The 18,567-nt window shown below is 39.3% G+C and overlaps 1 long non-coding RNA gene across 1 annotated transcript in view; it reads right to left on the bottom strand.

Annotated features, from left to right (window-relative positions):
* The window catches only part of LOC144339041 (uncharacterized), a 106,276-nt gene that overhangs the window by 19,639 nt on the left and 68,070 nt on the right, over positions 1–18,567 (bottom strand). The gene's annotated exons all lie outside the window — the stretch shown is intronic.

Below are 18,567 nucleotides of genomic sequence, written 5' to 3'. Positions count from 1 at the left end.
GTCTCCATCTCCTGACCTTGTGATCTCCCTCCTCGGCCTCCCAAAGTGCTGGGATTATAGGCGTGAGCCACTGCGCCGGGCCAGGATTATGGGTTATTTATTACGATGATGATTTATGCTTTTTTAAGTTTTTAAATTTTTCAACATTGAGAATTTTTTTAAAATGTTTTTGAGATTGCCCAATATGTACACATGACTGGTGGGAGGGTAAATTGGTTACATCTACACATTTTGTAGAGCAATTGGTCAACATAGATTAAAAGTTTTTATAGTTTTTGTAACTTTAGCTTTCTATTTTCACTCTGAGGTGTCTATCTTGGTAAAATGAGACCCAAACAAAGAATTATGCACAGTGATGTTTACTATAACATTACGTATGATACCAAAAAAATGAAAACAAACTCAATGTCCAACATTAGGAAAGTAGTTAAATAAATTATGATATATCCATCTTATTTTACAAATACATAGAAGTTCCAGTTAAAGCAAGAGAGAGAACAGTTTGGAACTAGGTTTAGAGTTATTTACATATTTTCAAATCCCCCCACTCACTGAGGCAACAAAGGGCATAAGTGGAAGGGAGGGGTAGAAGATATTTCTACCCTCAGCTGGAATTAGATTTCTGTCTGAATTTCTGTCTGAATCCACGGCAGGAAAACAGCTTTGTTGAGAAAGAATAATTTTCTTTTCTTTTTTTTTTTTTTTTTTGAGACAAAGTTTTGCTCTGTTGCTCAGGCTAGAGTGCAGTGGCTTGATCTCGGCTTAATGCAACCTCTGCCTTCTGGGTTCAAGCGATTCTCCTGCCTCAGCCTCCTGAGTAGCTGGGACTATAGGCGTTCACCACTATGCCCAACTAATTTTTGTATTTTTAGTAGAGACGAGGTTTTGCCACGTTGGCCAGGTTGGTTTCTAACTCCTGAGCTCAGGTGATCTGCCTGCCTTGGCATCCCAAAGTGCTGGGATTATAGGCAGGAGCCATCGGGCCCTGCTGATAGAAGAGTTTTCTAAACTGTGTTAATAGGTTAAGGGCCAATCCTAGCAGAGTCAGTTCTTCAAGTTCTTTCTCTCTGCCATGGAAATGAGACCTCGAGATTGCCTGTCTAGGTAAAAGGAAGATATGGTGTTCTGGGTAGGGAATCTTGGAGTTCACCCCTTCCTTCTCAGAGGAAGCAGCAGCTGCCTTTGGGCTCCACATCATGGGCCCTTGGCTTGCTTATGGTGCTGTGGAGCCTAAGTAGAGGCTGCCATTCGTGATGATAGTCCGTAGCAGGGCCCACCTTTCATCTCTCCATTTCTCTGCAGCCACACTGGGGAGTGGGTTGGATACCTCAACCAATGGAAAATGAGAGTCAGTGAATAAACCTCCCAGCCTCCCATCCTTTGGAAGCACCATTCTGAGGTGTATTCTACCCAACATCCCCAGAAGTTCCCCAGTAGGATTGAACCCCAATTGCCCAATGGCAACTAGTGCAACAACACACTTTGTTTTAGCTTTTCCTTCTTTCCCATTTCTTCCCTGTTCTCACTTCTGCACTTTTGTTTCCTGGAATCACCTTCCAAGTAAACAACCAGCATCCCGGTCCTTACCTCAGGCTCTGCTTTCAGAGAAAACCGACCAAGACAAATGGAGTGTGGGAAAACAGAAAAGGCAGAGAGGTATGGACTCTCTTTTGCCCCAGTTTGGAAGCTCAGAAACATTGAGAAATAACTCATTTCACCTGGTATATTTGACCAACATTTTTTAATTTAAAAAATGAATAAAAAAGAATATAGCAGAGTGCATATCATGTAGAAAGGGGAAGTACTGTCTCATGAAACTTCTGTTTCAGCAATGTGTATGTGTCAGTTTGTGTGTACAGCATCACAGTGTATGATGTATTTCTTCCTGTGGATTGCGGTATAAAAGCTGGAAGGCCTTTTTTGGTATCAAGAGGATACTAAGCTGGGTGTGGTGGCTCACACCTGTAATCCCAGCACTTTGAGAGGTTGAGGCAGGTGGATCACCTGAGGTCAGGAGTTCGAGACCAGCCTGGCCAACATGGTAAAACCCCATTTCTACTAAAAATACAAAAATTAGCCAGGCATGGTGGTGCACGCCTGTCATCCCAGCTACTCGGCAGGCTGAGGCAGGAGAATCATTTGAAACCAGGAGGCGGAGATTGCAGTGAGCAGAGATCATGCCACTATACTCCAGCCTGGGTGACAGAGCAGACTCTGTCTCAAAAAGAAAAAAAAAAAGGCCAGCCGTGGTGGCTCATGCCTGTAATTCCAGAATGTTGGGAGGCTGAGGCGAGTAGATCACCTGAGGCAGTAGTTCGAGACCAGCCTGGCCAACATGGTGAAACCCCGTCTCTACTAAAAATACAAAAATTAGCCAGGTGTGGTGGTGGAGGTTGCAGTGAGCCGAGATCATGACACTGCACTCCAGCCTGGGGACAGAGCAAGACTCCGTCTCAAAAAAAAAAATTAAAAAAAAAAAAATAAGAGGATACTTCATGGGTACAAGGAATCTCTGTTGTGCTCCAACAAAATAACCTAAATATTTAAAAGAAAATTTTAATGACATGGGAAACTACTTGTGAACCATTACCAAGATTGGGACTTGAAGTAATTGGTAACAATTTAAAAATATTGAATACAGTATAACTTCAACTATGTGAGAAAAAAACTGAAGTAAAAAACCAGAATCATTCACTCATTTCGAGCTTTATCCAATAGGTAGATTCCAAAAACACCATACACAATTTAAAGGTACCTAAATTAAAACAGGTGTTCCCACATGAAATCAGGCAAAAGCAGGAGACACATTTTTAAAGGTCACAATGAAGCTATTTTTTTTCTGGCTTTTCAAATTAATATGAACAATAATTAATGATTCGGCTTGGGGGAAAGGTGAGCCAAAAAAATCATGTTCATTCACGAAGCAAACAAACAAAAGGAGACTGCTGATACCTAGTGAACCACAGACAACAGTGAGCCTATCAACAGCTGTGTTACTCTGTCTTTCCTAGGAGAAGAATTCTTCCTTTAGAAGGCGGCCATGTGCATTATCAGCACTAAAATCTTGGTCACCCAGAAAGTATTGTTCTGAGGGTGTTCGCACTGAGCATGCCCTGGTAAGTGCTTTGACTGACAACCTCCCGGTGGACTCCAAGGTTGAGAGGCTTCTATTACTCACAAAGCCAGAGGCCTGCCTGAGCTACTGACATTTTCCAGTCATTGCCGCATTTCACAATCTCCATAAGGAGCAGGACTCTGCAGCTCTTGTTCCACAGTGCCTGGAACTGTGTTTTCTATGCAGAAAAAAAACATTTGTTGGATGAAAGAGGGAAAGTGAAGGGAGCACCTGTTCACAGATCCTAATCTTAGAAACATTCACGGCCCCAGGGAGGAAGAGGAGGCTGAGTGATGGTCCTGCTTCATGTGGCTGCAACAGCTGTATACCTTCCAGCATTGGCTGCGGCCTCCTGGGCACTTCAGACATGGCAGTTTCCACAGATTCTGCTGCCATTTAAAAGACAATTGTGTGTGTCTGCTTTGAAAAAGGTGTGATGTTTTCACTGCTTTATTGAAAAAGCATGTAAGTTAATCGTTAATATGTTGAGTGGAAGGCATATATAACAAAATATTAATCATGTTTTCTTCTAGATAATGGGGTTATAGGAGGCAGCAAAATTACTAGGAATTTTACCTCCTGTTTTGGGCCAAGCCTTGAACCAATTTTCTATATGCTAGAACTATATTTTATTCTTGCATTAACCAGTGAGACAGGTACCATTATCCTTATGTCATAGAGGAGGAACATGTTTAATATTATTAATAGTGAATAGTTATTGAGCAAAAAAGATGAGCCAAAAATAATGCTGAAAGCTTTACTTACTTCTCACAACAACCCTATGAAAAAAGTACATTTATCTTCCCGTTTTACAGATAGGGAGAAGTAAGGCTTTAGAGAGGCGACTTGAGAGGAAAGAGTGAACAGAGCTGGTCTGGTGGTTTACTCCTTGCTCTCTCCAAAGGAACCATGATTGGCCCTTGGTCAACCCTTAGGAATGTGGCCCTGAGAGAGTTCTTCATGTTATAATTGATAATTTTGCTTTATACATCTGATCAATGGACCATGTCTTACTTGCTTGTCAAGTTGCCTTGCACTAACGTCAAGGTCGTTGATGTGCACCTGGTTTCATTGTTGGGTCCTGGATTTTGGTTGCCATGGTAGATTGTGTAGCAGGATGTTCCTATGCTAACAGCCTCTGTAGAAAGACCTTGGACTCTGAGACTCAAAGAGTCTTCCCTGGGCAGAGACATTTCACCCATGTCTCTGAATTTCCCTGCCAGAGAGATCACTCTTATGCAGCCTTGGATGAAAAATAACTGTGGAAGCCTGTGCCTGACCTCTCCGGACTCTAAAGATGCTTTTGCTGATGCTTTTTCCTGATGCTTTTGCTCTGTATCCTTTGCTACAGAAAATCCTAGTACAAACTGCTGCTGAGTCTTGTGAATTCTTCACTGAATGAAACACTATCCAAGACCATGCAACTATAAGGTGGTAGAAATAGAATTCAGGGGCAGGCAGCCTAGCTTCTAGCCTGTTCTCCTAATTATCTACTACCATCTAACTAGCACACAATAGATACTGTACTCAAAATTAGTGCTTGTAACATTATTATTTCTTCACTTCTTTTACTTTCTAAATCTTTGATGAGCATGCAATATTTGATAATCAAAGGGATAAAAAATTTGAAAATATCCATGGTTAAGAGAGAGAAACAAGAGAGGATCCAGAAAAAGAAACAGACTAAAAGAAGGTACATTGGAGTGGTACAATGTAATGAAGTGAAGGAGCAAGTTTAAAGATAAGACAGTTTTATAGGATAAAACTTCCCAATATTTGGGTAGGCAATGATTTATTAGATAAGACACATACAGTATGAATCATAAGATGAAAAACTGGTAAACTTGACCTCATCAGCATTAAAATTTCTGCTCTGTTAAGACAGTGCGAAGAAACTAAAATGGCAACTCACATATTGAAAAACATGTGTAATAAATATATCTGATGAAAGACTGATATCCAGTGTACATAAAGAATCTTCGCAACTTAATAAAATATTAGAAATGAGCAAAATATTTGAACAGATATTTTATAAAAGAAGATATAGAAATAGAAAATAAACACAAAAAAGATTCTCAATATGATTAATGATTAGGAAAATATGAATTAAAACCACAATGAGATATGACTACACACCTGCCAGATGGCTATTAAAGACTGACAATGTGGAGCAACTGGAACTCTTATACATTTCTGTTACAAATTCAATCAGCTTGGAAAAACAGTTTGCAGTTTCTTAAACATACATAAACTGTATAGTGTAGTGCTCCCACTCCTATTTACCCAAGAGAAGTGAAAACATATGTCTGCTCAAATATTTATGTATTAATGTTCATGGCTGGGCGCAGTGACTCATGCCTGTAATTCCAGCATTTTGGGAGGTCGAGGCAGGTGGATCAAGAGTTCCAGACCAGTTTGGGCAACATAGTGAAATCCCATCTCTACAAAAATTACAAAAATTAGACAGGCATGGTGGCATGCGCTTCTAATCCCAGCTACTCGGGGGACTGAGGTGGGAGGATCACTTGAGCCCGGGTGGTTGAGGCTGCGGTGAGGCGAGATCCCACCTCTGCACTCCAGCCTGGGTGACAGAGTCAACAACAATAAAGTGTTCATAGCAGCTTTGTTCATAATAGCTCAAACCTGAAAACCACCCAAATATGTGTTAGCAGGTGAATGGATAAGGAAATTATGATTGATTAATTCAATGGAATACTACTCAGCAATAAAAGAGAACAAAGTTGATATGTACAACAACATAGATGAATCTTAAGAACATTCTGCTGAGCAAAAGAAGTCAGACACAAAAGAATGCCTATTGTATGATTTTACTTATACGCAATTCCTTCAATTGCCTTGGGCTGGAGGAGGAGAGGATTGACTGCAAAGGGCCATGAGGTGAACTTTTGGGGTGATGGAAATGTTCTATTATCTTAATTGTGGTGGCGGTTACATGGGCACATACATTTGTCAAAACTTATCCAAGTATATGCTTAAAATGAATGAGTTTTTTTTTATGTATCATACCTTAATGTTGTAGATTAAAAAATAATAATAATAAAGGGCTGGGTGGGGTGGCTCACGTCTGTAATCCCAACACTTTGGGAGGCCAAGGCAGACAGATCACCTGAGGTCAGGAGTTCAAGACCAGCCTGGCCAACATGGTGAAACCTCATCTCTATTAAAAATACAAAAATTATCTGGGCATGGTGGTGCATCCCTGTAATCCCAGTTACTCAGGAGACTGAGACATGAGAATCACTTGAACCTGGGAGGCGGAGGTCGCAGTGAGCCGAGACGGAGACACTGCACTCCAGCCTGGGTGACAGAGCCGCACTCCGTCTCAAAAAAAAAAAAAAAAAAAAAAAAAAGGCAGTTGTATTGAAAGAGGAATTGTCAATTTTCTCAAATGTTGCAGAAAGTCAAGGAGAAGGTAACTGGAAAAAGGCCATTGGATCTATCAGTCGAGGGTGACTAGGAGTTTCAAGATTATAAAACTAATAGACTTGGTATTCAGAAATCAGATTGTTGGGATGTAAGAATGGAATATTTGGCAGTTAGAACAATTTGGGCTGCTTTTGATCAATGGAACACCAGATACTGGCTCACACAGGCATATGCTAACCATATAGCAATAACTCTCAACCTGTAGAAATCCAAAACCCAGAAATCTAATGAAGCAATCAACTGTATTGCTTATTAAAGATATTTTGTAACCTCAAGTAGAGGAATGTAAAGATTCCCTTCATCACTAGAAGTTTTTCTTTTTAAGGCAAACATTAATTGTGTTTTTTAAGCCTTCTTAAGATTCTCCTACCAATTCTCAGCAGAAGGCCTCTCTTCCTACTAACCTGAGAAGGCTCCCTCTCACATTGGCATAAGATACCTCATCTAGGTTTTCATCATCCACAGTCCCCCTCCTCCACACCAGGAAGATGGATCCTGCTCTGCTTACAGGTTCTCTCCCCTACTTCACTATGAATTCTACCAGCACCAGCGCTGAAAGGCGTATTTGTCAGTATCTACAGTTATCCACTTACCACTGACTCCTTCCCTTTCCCTTTACCAGGCACTCCAACTCCAAAGGCTGTTCTCTAACCTCTTTTCAATGCCAAAGCCGTGAAACTTCTCAAGCAAGTCAAACCCTTAGGTCATGATTTCTTGAACATATTTTCCCACAACTGGCTTCCTCCCCTGCCCCAAGAACTTCCCTCATGCCAAATCCAGTAGATTCTGTAGACACACTCTCCCTGAGCTTTCTATGACATTTGACATGGAATGTCCCTTTTTGGCTTCTGAGAAACTTTTCTTCCCATTTCCATGCTAGAGTTCTGCCTCCCCTTTCTTTTCTTCAATTGAATCTTCCAGCCAATCAGTCGGGATATTCCCTTAAACATTTCCTCTACCCGCCCCTCTCTCAGTGCAACACTTCTCCAACGCTAAGGTATGTATGACTTGCCTGGGAATCCTGTTAAAAAGCAGATGTGGATTCAATAGGTCTGGAGTGGTGTCTGAGATCTTGCACTCCTAACAAGCTCCTGCAGGAGACCCATGCTGCCAGTCTAGGGACAGGCCAAGTAGCAAAGTCTCAGAGAACAGAGCCTATATCCAGATTCGAACACTTTCAAGTTCACCAACTCCAGAAGTGATGAGTCCAACATGAAACGCTCAGAAGTCACAGTCTAAGTCCACAGAGATGAGCATTTAGTGAGGATTACCCATAACTTTATTATATAATATGTTAAGGGCAAGCAGTTTTCCTCAATATATTAGAGACTAATAGGAAATAGAAGCTCCAAACATGGCAGATAATTGGAAGGCTTGTTTTCCTTTAGAAACAGATGGAATGAAAAGGTGAAATTACATGAGAATTCTGCCGAATCCTTAGGCATGTGAAGTGGGATAGTTTTTCCTAGAATATTCATGCTCACTGAGTGACAAGGAAACATTCAGTCACTCTCAATTCCAAATAAACCAAACATATATTGCCTCACATGTGATTGTCCAATTGCATCCACCTCCTTTCTTTGTGCTCTTCAGTTGGCATTTGATTTCAGATTCCTCCTCCCAGACTTATTCAGCTAAGCCAGTAATTCAGCCTCCATGGGATGTCAATGATCACCTAGGAAGATAACAGCCTTGGTCCTTCCATACCATGGCTCTTTGAAAATCCATTTTTTTTTTTGTCTCCTTTCCTCCTGTTTAATAGAGAGATTTTCCCCAAAGTTGGAGAATTCCTTCAATAGGATGATTTGGGCCTGGTGATTATGAGATGTCTCAGCTGCACTTTGTTTGTTATTTAATAAAAATAATAAACAAAAATAATTTTTAAAAAGAGATCTCTTATTGTGTTTGGTACTTCAGCAATAGATGGACACTGAATTTCAAATCTTCCATGAGTCCACTAAAATCCTGCTCCAATGAATATCAAGTGGCATTAGAACACAGAATATTTGGGAGCAATTTCTTGATAAAAGGCTTTGCCTACTGAGGATATTATTTCAGGCAACCAGAAAATAAAGACTGAATTATAAAGCAATTTGTGTCAAGATGCAAGTAATAGCTACTGGAATAGCAAATGAATGCTGTATTATCACTGCTACTGAAGTGAGTCAAAATTAATTCACAGTGAACCATTTTCCCAAAGATGGAAAGAATTTGTGGGTTTACTATCATGAACAGCCAACAATAGAAGTTAGCATTTGTCAAATACTAAATGCAAATCTTCAAATAATTAAATAAGGTAAGAAGAGGATAGGAAAAAGAAATTTTCCTTTAGAGTTCATTGAGCAACACCTCACACCTCTTTGAGTTATCTGATGGGGAATAATTAAATGAGGACAGAGATGAAGTCAGACTTGATCTTACGGTAAAAATGGAACACTTTTCTTTGTCCCAGTATTCCGAGCAATTCATCCTAAAGAGCTTGCAGGCTTTGGAGAAACACTGTTTGAAGCCCATGGTGAAAGGGAAATGTATCTCTGTTTATCACTGAATCTCTGCTTGAGTCACACAATGACAAATCTGCATTTTCATATTCAAGCATAAGAACTGTAATGATTCAAGTGTTGTCCCATCCATGCTTCCTGTCACCACCAATTGAATCCCCAAGGGAGACAACGTGGCATAGGAGGAGGCTTGGAAAGTGAAGTAAAGTACACCAGGTTTCAAGTGTTGTCTAGGCCATTTGCTAACTACGTGATTCTAAATAATTCCCTTGGTCCCTTACAGATTCAGTTGACACAATTGTCGTTAATATTACCTAATCATTAGAATGATGAGGGTTTAACAAGTTAACACATATGAAACACTTAGCCGAATCCATAAAGAGTTGCTGTCATTACCAGCACACTTCACCACTTCATACTTACCCTGTGAAAGTCTATCATGCACTCTGTTATCTGTGGAATAAAGGCCAGTGTAGACTGATGGGCAAGAACCTCCAGATTGGTTCCCTTTCCATCCCAAACCAGTTAACGCACTCAGAATATCCTTTGGGTTTTCTTATTTATTCATTAACTCATTCAATCTTTCATTAATTTATTAAATATTTATTAACTACCAATTATGAAATAGGTATTGGAATATGTGCTGGGGTTCAAAAGGTAACTAAGATACAAAAGTGCTACCCACAAAACAGGTCTATCATGCAATGGGAAAGCCTCTATGAAAGTGCTGTGAGAACACAAAGGAGGAAGCATTTAATTCAGACTTTGTTCTTCTCTTTATTCTCAAGATCCTTCTCTATCTCTGTGATATAAATCTTATTCAACTTTCAAAACCAAACATTTCCAAGCATTGACTCCTTCAACAGGCATTTATCGTGTGCTTACTGAATGCTTAGCCCATTACAAAGTGTGTTTTCGGCCGGGTGCTGTGGCTCACACCTGTAATTCCAGCACTTTTGGAGGCTAAGGCAGGTGGATCACCTGAGGTTGGGAGTTCGAGACCAGCCTGACCAACATGGAGAAATCCTGTCTCTACTAAAAAATACAAAATTAGCCAGGCGTGGTGGTGCACACCTGCAATCCCAGCTATTCTGGAGGCTGAGGCAGGAGAATTGCTTGAACCTGGGAAGTGGAGGTTACAGTCAGCCAAGATCGTGCCAGTGAACTCCAGCCTGGTCAACAAGAGCAAAACTCCATCTCAAAAAAAAAAAAAAAAAAAAAAAAGAAAAAAAAAGAAAAAAGAAAGTGTGTTTTTGCAACTCTGAATTGCTGCTCATTTGTTACCTATCAAATGTTTTCTTGCATTCCCAATTATGCCATTATGTGTCTCTTTTTCCCAACTTGATTTTTAGTTCATTGAAATCAAGGATTTGGTCTTCTTGGATGAATGCCCACAACTACTAACAAAGTAGAAGCAAATAGTAGATGATCAATAAATTTTTGTTTATTGCTTTTAAGTCTCAATGCCAAATTAAGTTTGAGGTTCAAACTAAATAACTCGGAATATTTATATGAACTAAATTGATTAAAAATTATGTGTAACATGGGATATTGGCAGTGAATACTTGAACAAAAAAGGAGGAATGGATTCTGGGTAGAAAAATCAACTAACTTCGCCCTCTGTGGTGGCTCACACTTGTAATCCCAGCACTTTGGGAGGCTGAGGCGGGCGGATCACTTGAGGTCAGGAGTTCAAGACCAGCCTGGCTAACATGATGAAACCCTGTCTTTACTAAAAATACAAAAATTAGCTGGGTGTCATGGCAGGCACCTGTAATCCCAGCTACTCAGGAGACTGAGGCAGGAGAATCACTTGGACCTAGGAGGTGGAGGTTGCCTTGAGCTGAGATCACGCCAATGCACTCCAGCCTGGGTGACAAGATCAAGACTCTGTCTCAAAAAAAAGGAAAACCAACAAACTCAGCCACATCTCTGCTATGGTATTTTAAATACAGCAGGATTGTGTTCCAATATTTGACACTGAGAATGTTTTTTCTCAGTATTTATAAATAAGATATTGTAATTAGAATGACATTCAGATTATTAAATTTTCATCCTGAAAGGACTCATACATATTCTCCAGGACAAATGCCACTATCATTTAAATCCTTGATCAATTTTCTATACATCGCAGTGAAAGCATTTCAATATTTGCTTTGTACTTACATTTTTATTTTACCAAAATTATTTTCACTGGGATCAGTTCTCCTTTGTGTACAATTTCCAACAAAGGTTTGACATAAGAAACTACTGATTATATTTTTGCCACTTTGAATTTTCTTTTGTCCCCCTTATTTTTAAAAGTTCCAATTTTATCTGGGTCAAATTGGACAGAGACAGATATAAAATACGATGTAAAAGGTCTCATTTCTGGAAATTTATATTGTGCTGATAATTTCTATGAGTCTAATTTTTCATGTGAATTTTTAGTTTTCAATATCACTAAAAAGATATTCTCCAACCAGGCTTGTGCTTTTGCGATATATTTTATTTGTGAACAACATTTGCCATGATCAGTCGATTATTTCTCAAAAGTCTATTGTTTCCCAGTGATCTGGTCAAATTGTCCTTGGGATTAAAACAGCAGAATCAAATGGCACTGTCAATGGAGAAGAAACATAATGTCCTTCTACTTCAGAAGTCCCACATTAGAGATGCAGTAGTTTTTCTCTTCTACTATTATAATACAAACACCCGCTGGAAGAATAAAATGTTAAAATATCAGTTGGTGAGAAACAAGTAGTTAAGAGTATGTACTCTGCCTATATTGAAATGCTAACTCTATCACTTACTAGCTATGTGACTTTTGGTAGCTTAACTTACTGATTTGTGCCTCAGTGTCCTCATTTGTAAAATAAAATTGATGTGAGGATTAAATGAGTTGCTAAATCAGTTAATAACTCAGAACAGTGCTTGGCACATACTGACTATTCAATAAAAGTTAGGTTCCATTATTACTACTTGAATGATCGTTTCAATAGCTTCCAAATATACCATACGCTTTCATATCTTTGTTTAGCTATGCCTCAATTTTCTCTTCTGAAAAATGGGGCTATTAATAAATCTCCCTCATAGAGTTGTTATAAAATCTGAATGTGTAATACAAGTGCTTGTAACAATGCCTGGCCCAGGTTTAAGTGCTACAATAAGTGCGATGTTAGCTGCTATTATTATTTTCGCCACAGAGTGAGTGAGTTTACAGTTTCCTTCTAAGGGCCTAAGAGCTAGTCTCCATAATGAATATTACAGGAACAACACAAGGACCCAGGGCTAAAGCGTGCTACTGGTGAGTATAAAACTAAGTTAAAAAGCAAAAGGAGCCTATGCAGCCATTTAAAATGATAATATGCAAAAAATATATGCTCCATGAAGATAGGAATTTGTGTCCTTTTTGTCCTTTGCTATATACCCAACACCTAGAACAGTGCCTGGGACATCTTAGGCAGTCTATAAATACTTGTAAAATGAATGAATAAATGAATGAATGAAAGAAGATGAAGACTATGTGACAACATTGAAGGTATTATATGGTATTAAGTAAACAGAGCAACATATAAAATTATATCATATTATCATCAATATATGCAAATAGTGAAGATGAAAAAGTAATGTATAGAATTAAAAATAGTTGTGTTATTCTGTCTGTTATATTGTTACCTTTTTATAAGGTAAAATAAAGAAGGCAAACGTTAAAAGTTCTTAAAGAAAAACTACAGCCATGTCATAACTTGATATAACTTGGGGCACCATACTCATATCCTTTTAAAGTTGATCCTGAGAAATCTATGATTATACAGAAAAAATTGGACTTAAACCAATTAATTGGAACCCTTAAAAGTGGGATTACTTTTCAAATTTCTGATTTCAAGAGAAAAGTAAAATCAACAGTGCACTGCCATAGTATGCTTTTAATGCGCGCGCACACACACACACACATACACACGCTCTCACACTTTCCTTCAGATTACATCTTGAACTGATTATCCATTTAACCCAATCTCCTAGACCCTCTACATCCACTGTACAGCACAATGAGTATTTATGTTCATAATGATCTTTCTGGGGCACTGCAAGGACTTTGATCATCAAAGATTCAATTATTTTCAACACCCTACACTTCCTAAGGCATGAAAGAGGCTAATGCATTTTAGAAAGATTTTTCTATGGAAAGATTTGAACAAAGGGTGTTGGGTTAATTTCTAGTTAACTAGAAATTTAATTAACCGGAATGACATGTCCCCTGAACATTCCCATTAAATGAGGTTTGATTGTACTTTGATTTCTGAAATCATTGTAGAGCTTCTTCCTATTAATAGTTCCTGGTTGAAAAGATATAATTCTAGAGTAAAACTGTTTAGGGAAGATTTTATTGTTCTCGGTCTTAAAGACAAAGAGACAACAGGCAGAAAAAAATCCTCTTCTTGAATGGTTCTCTATGTTTGACTTTGATCCTTAGATATGCTGCATGAAAGAAGTAGCCCAGTTATAGAGAAAACAAGAGTTTGGTTCTTATACTTTCTATTTAAGATGATATTGATGTTATAATTCTCATTTGAGAAAGTGTATATTAGCCATTTAAAATTAATTTATTTTCATTTGTTTCCCAAATTAATGGTTCTTCTAAAATAGAAAACTGAATGAAGACTCTGTTATTTCATTTGCAAAAGCTTATTGAAGCACATATTTATGAAATTAGACATGGAGAAGTGAACCACCACCACCTGCTCAACCACAACAAGTTTTTTTTTTTAATTTCTGAGATAAAAGAAGATAAATTAATATGCATGTGGAAATTCCTCCACCTTCTTCTTCAAACTTGCTGGTGTCTCTTAGGAAAGAGTCTGGGTCTTTTGTGATGATAATAGCCTAATGGGCGAAGTTAATCCTAAGGAACTAGGGGCTCCATGAGAGGAGAGGCCTTGTGGACTAGATTTTATGCCTTTTTGAATATTAATTTTTAGTTTATCAAACTTTACGTACAATGAGATTGAAAAGACAATTATTTCTAAAGAGCATATAAGAAACCTGCAGTCCCTCTGACTGCCCCTTTCCCTATTCATCCAACAGTAGGCTTCCTCACAGGGTGTTGGGCTCTGAAAAGGCAAACCCCAATGCACAAGAGCTTATCAAGTCTGCGCTTGCATCATGTTTTCTGGAATACTATTGGCCAAATCAAGTCACATGACCCAGCCCACAGTCAATGTGGGAGGGGACTATATAGGGCAGGAATGCTGAGAAGGGTGGCTCATTGGAGACTGTTAGCAAAATAATCTCCAACACATGTTGAAACCTCATCTCTATATCTTTTTTTCTTTTTTCTTTTTTTTTCTTTCTTTCTTCCTTTTTTTTTTTTTTTGAGGCAGAGTCTTGCTCTGTCTCCCAGGCTGGAGTGCAGTGGCGCCATCTCAGTTCACTGCAACCCCCGCCTCCCAGGTTCAAGTGTTTCTCCTGCCTCAGCCTCCGGAGTAGCAGCTGAGATTACAGGCATCCACCGCCACAGCCTTCTAATTTTTGTACTTTTAGTAGAGACGGGGTTTCACCATGTTGGTCAGGCCAGTCTCGAACTCCTGTCCTCACATGATCCACCCACCTCGGCCTCCCAAAGTGCTGGGATTACAAGCGTAAGCCACCGTGCCTGCCCCATCACTATATCTTTTTGGTAATAATTTCCATCATCCTAACTCAAAGATGAAATTCTACAGAGCTGTGTATTTTTATGGTCCCATTTCATCTTAAACAAAGTCTTCTGAGGAATTCCGAGAGGTTCTTCATTCGCAATGCACAGCAGAATTTCTTAGTGTCCACTTTACTCGTCCTTCCCTCTGCACCTGAGCAGCAGTCTTCCTGTATTTGTTTTCTATTGTTGCCATAACAAAGTACCACACATTTGGCATCTTTTAAAAGACCACCATTGATTATCAGTAGGTCAGAAGTCCAGTGGGTTCAGCTGAGCACTCCACTGGGTATCAGGTTAAAATCAGGGTGTCAGCTAAACTGGATTTTTTTTATCTGGAAGCTCTTGGGGGAGAATCAGCTTCAAGGCTCATTCAGGTCCTTGGCAGAATTCAGTTACAGAGCTGGAAGATGGAGGTCCCTGTTTCCGTGTGGGCTGTTGACCAGAAGTTATTCTCAGCTTCTACAGGTTGATCATGTTCTTTGGCTCTTGGCCCTCTTTGTTCTCAAAGCCAGCAATAGTGTATTAAATCCTTCTCACGCTTCACATCTCTCTGACCTCTCCTTCTACCTCATCTCTCCTGCCTTCTCCTTCTACCTCATCTCTCCTGCCTTCTCCTCTGACACGTCTCTCTCCTTTGTCTTCTATGTTTAAGGGCTCAGATGATTACTTGGGCCCACTCAGATAATCCAGGATAATCTCCCTATTAGTAAGCTTAATTCCATTTGCAAAGTTCCCTTGTGGTAATGCATAGATTAGTGGTTGCGTGAATAAACAAGGGACAAGAATCGTGGGAGGACACCTTTAGAATTCTGCCTACCATATTTCCCACATCTTTCTCTTTCCTGTCTTAAACTTCCCACAAAATTGTCTCTAAAATCCAGCCCTAGGTGGTGGAATAAAAATGTTTCTTCCCTTTTTTATCTAAAAATGCTCCTAAACCACAAGGAAAATAAATCAAAACACGAACTCAATTTTTTTTATTAAACTAGAAAAAAATCTTTTATATCACTAGTATATAGATAGAGAAAGCAGATGGAAGAATTAGTATATAGATGTAAATTATTTAGCAGAGAGGAGGAAATTCAAACTTGGTGCTGATAAGAAGCCAGATTGCCTCATAGAAGTTTAAGAAAGGCTCAGGATTCAAGGTTCTAAGGGTGAAAAACCCTGCATATTTGGTGTTTACCAATGAAAACCCTAGCTCACATCTCTTTTCTTTAACTTTTATTTATTTATGGACATTTGGAATTGACATTTAATAATTGTATATCTTTATGGGGTACACAGTGATATTTCAATACACACAATGTATAGTTATCAGATCAGAGTAATTAGCATATCCAACATATCCATCATAAAAAATATTTATTGGCTAGAGGCAGTGGCTCACGCCTGTAATCCTAGCACGCTGGAAGGCTGAGGTGGCAGGACTGTTCGAGCCCAGTAGATCGAGGCTGCAGTGAACCATGACTGAGTCACTGCACTGCAGCCTGGGCAACAGAGCAAGACCCTGTCTCAAAAGAAATTATCATTTATTTGTTTCAGGAGCATTCAATATACTCCATCTATCTATTTAACCCATGTAATATGTTATTATTAACTACAGTCATCCTACAGCAGTATAGAACACTAGAGCATATTCTTCCTATCTAATTATATATATTTTTTGAGACAGAGTCTTGCTGTATTGCCCAGGCTGGAGTGCAGTGGTGCGATCTCGGCTCACTGCAAACTCCACCTCCCGGGTTCAAGCAATTCTTGTGCCTCAGCCTCCCAAGTAGCTGAGACTACAGTTGTGTGTGCCACCATACCCAGCTAATTTTTGTGTTTTTTGGTATAGACAGGGTTTCACCATGTTGGCCAGGCTCATCTCGAACTCCTATTCTCAAGTGATCCATCCTCCCTGGCCTCCCAAGGTGTTGAAATTACAGGCGTGAGCCACTGCATCCGGCCCTCGTTATAATTTTGTATCCTTTACATCTCTCCCTATTCCTCACTTCCCCTTGTTCTTCCCGGCCTCTGGTATCCTCTGTTCTACTTTTTACTTTTATGAGATCAACTTATTTTAGCTTCCACATATGATGGAGAACATGTGGTGTTTAACTTTCTGTTCCTGGCTTATTTCACTTAACATAATGTCCTCCAGTTCCATCCGTGTTGCAGTGAGTGACAAGATTTCATTCTTTTTTAGGGCTGGATAGTATTCCATTGGGTACATATGCCCCACCTGAAAGATTCATCTGTTATTGGACACCTAGGTTGATTCCACGTTTTGGTTATTGTGAATAACGCTGCAATAAACTTGGGAGTGCAGATGTCTCTCTGCTCTAATGATTTCCTTTCCTTCGGATACATGCCCAATAGTGAGATTGATGAATCATTTGTGGTTCTATTTGTAGTTTTTGAGGGATCGCCATAGTATTCTCTACAGTTGCTGTACTAGTTTCATTACCACCAACAGTGTATAAGAATTCTCTTTTCTCTGTATCCTCATCCCACCTCATCTCTTGACTCATCCATAGGAAGCCCACTAGTAGTCATGCCTCGCTCATGCACACAAAGGCTCTAGTTAGCTTTATAATATAATACAATATAATAACATATACAGAGTGCCAAGGATCACCAGACATTTGTAAAGACAAAGACCAAAACCAACCAACCACACACACAAAAAGAATCCAGAGGAAATAGAGACCTTTCAGGAGCAAAAGAAAACTCAGAAGAAATTATAATGAATATTCTCAGAGAGCTACAAGAAACTTTTGCGTCCATAAAATAAGAAGAATATGTTATAAAAATTAGTCATTAGTTTGGGCACAGTGGCTCACGCCTATAATCCAAGCACTTTGAGAGGCCAAGGTGGCTGGATCACCCGAAGTCAGGAGCTCGAGACCAGCCTGGCCAACATGGTGAAACTCCATCTCTACTAAAAATACAAAATTAGCCAGGTGTGGTAGTGGATGCCTGTAATCCCAGCTACTCGGGAGGCCGAGGCAGGAGAATCACTTGAACCCGGGAGGTGGAGTTTGCAGTGAGCCAAGATTGCACCACTGTACTCCAGTCTGGGCAACAGAGCAAGATTCTATCTCAAAAAATAAAAACAAATAAAAAATGAAACGTAGTAATCAGAAAATAAGAAAGAAGATTTTATAGGTAAAAAATATATTAATAGAAATGAAAAAGTTAATATATGGCTTGAAAGATGAAGTCTAGGGTATTTCTCTGAAAATGGCTGGAATGGTACAACAGGAAAGAGAAGACAAGATCATTCAAAGATCATTATAAAATGCCCAATATAAAATGCCCAATATCTGAATAATAGGAGTTCCAGAAAGAGGGGGAAAAAAATAAGGAAAGGGGCAGTATTATTGAAAGAAGAATACTCATATTTTAGACTCAAGGACTAGAAGACTCCTACACATGTGTCCAGCACAATGAATGAAAAAAAGACCCATACTGATGCACATTATTGTGAAATTTCAGAAAGCCAGGATAAAGAAAAGGTTCAGAAAAAAATAGCCCACATTCAAACAATCAGGAATCAGAACATTATTGGTCCTGGCAGCAGCAGGAGTAGAAGCTCACAAAGAGTACAGCAATGCCTTCAAATTACTGAGGGAAAAATAACTTTCAACCTAGAATTCTGCACCCAGACTATCAATCAACTCTAAGGACAGAATAAAGAAATTATTAGACTTGCAGATTTCAAAAACAAAAATCTCTTGTTCACCCTTTCTCAGTGTTATTGGAGTGTGTCTCCACCCCATCCCCCCACACCGTGCAGTGGGTAGAGAAGTAAACTAGGAAAGAGAGATCCAGGAAACAGG

The sequence above is a fragment of the Macaca mulatta genome, chromosome 2 (assembly GCF_049350105.2).
Source record: "Macaca mulatta isolate MMU2019108-1 chromosome 2, T2T-MMU8v2.0, whole genome shotgun sequence".
In the NCBI taxonomy this organism is placed as follows: domain Eukaryota; kingdom Metazoa; phylum Chordata; class Mammalia; order Primates; family Cercopithecidae; genus Macaca; species Macaca mulatta.
Note: the sequence above shows the minus strand (reverse complement) of the source record. Positions and strands in the feature narration are given on the sequence as shown.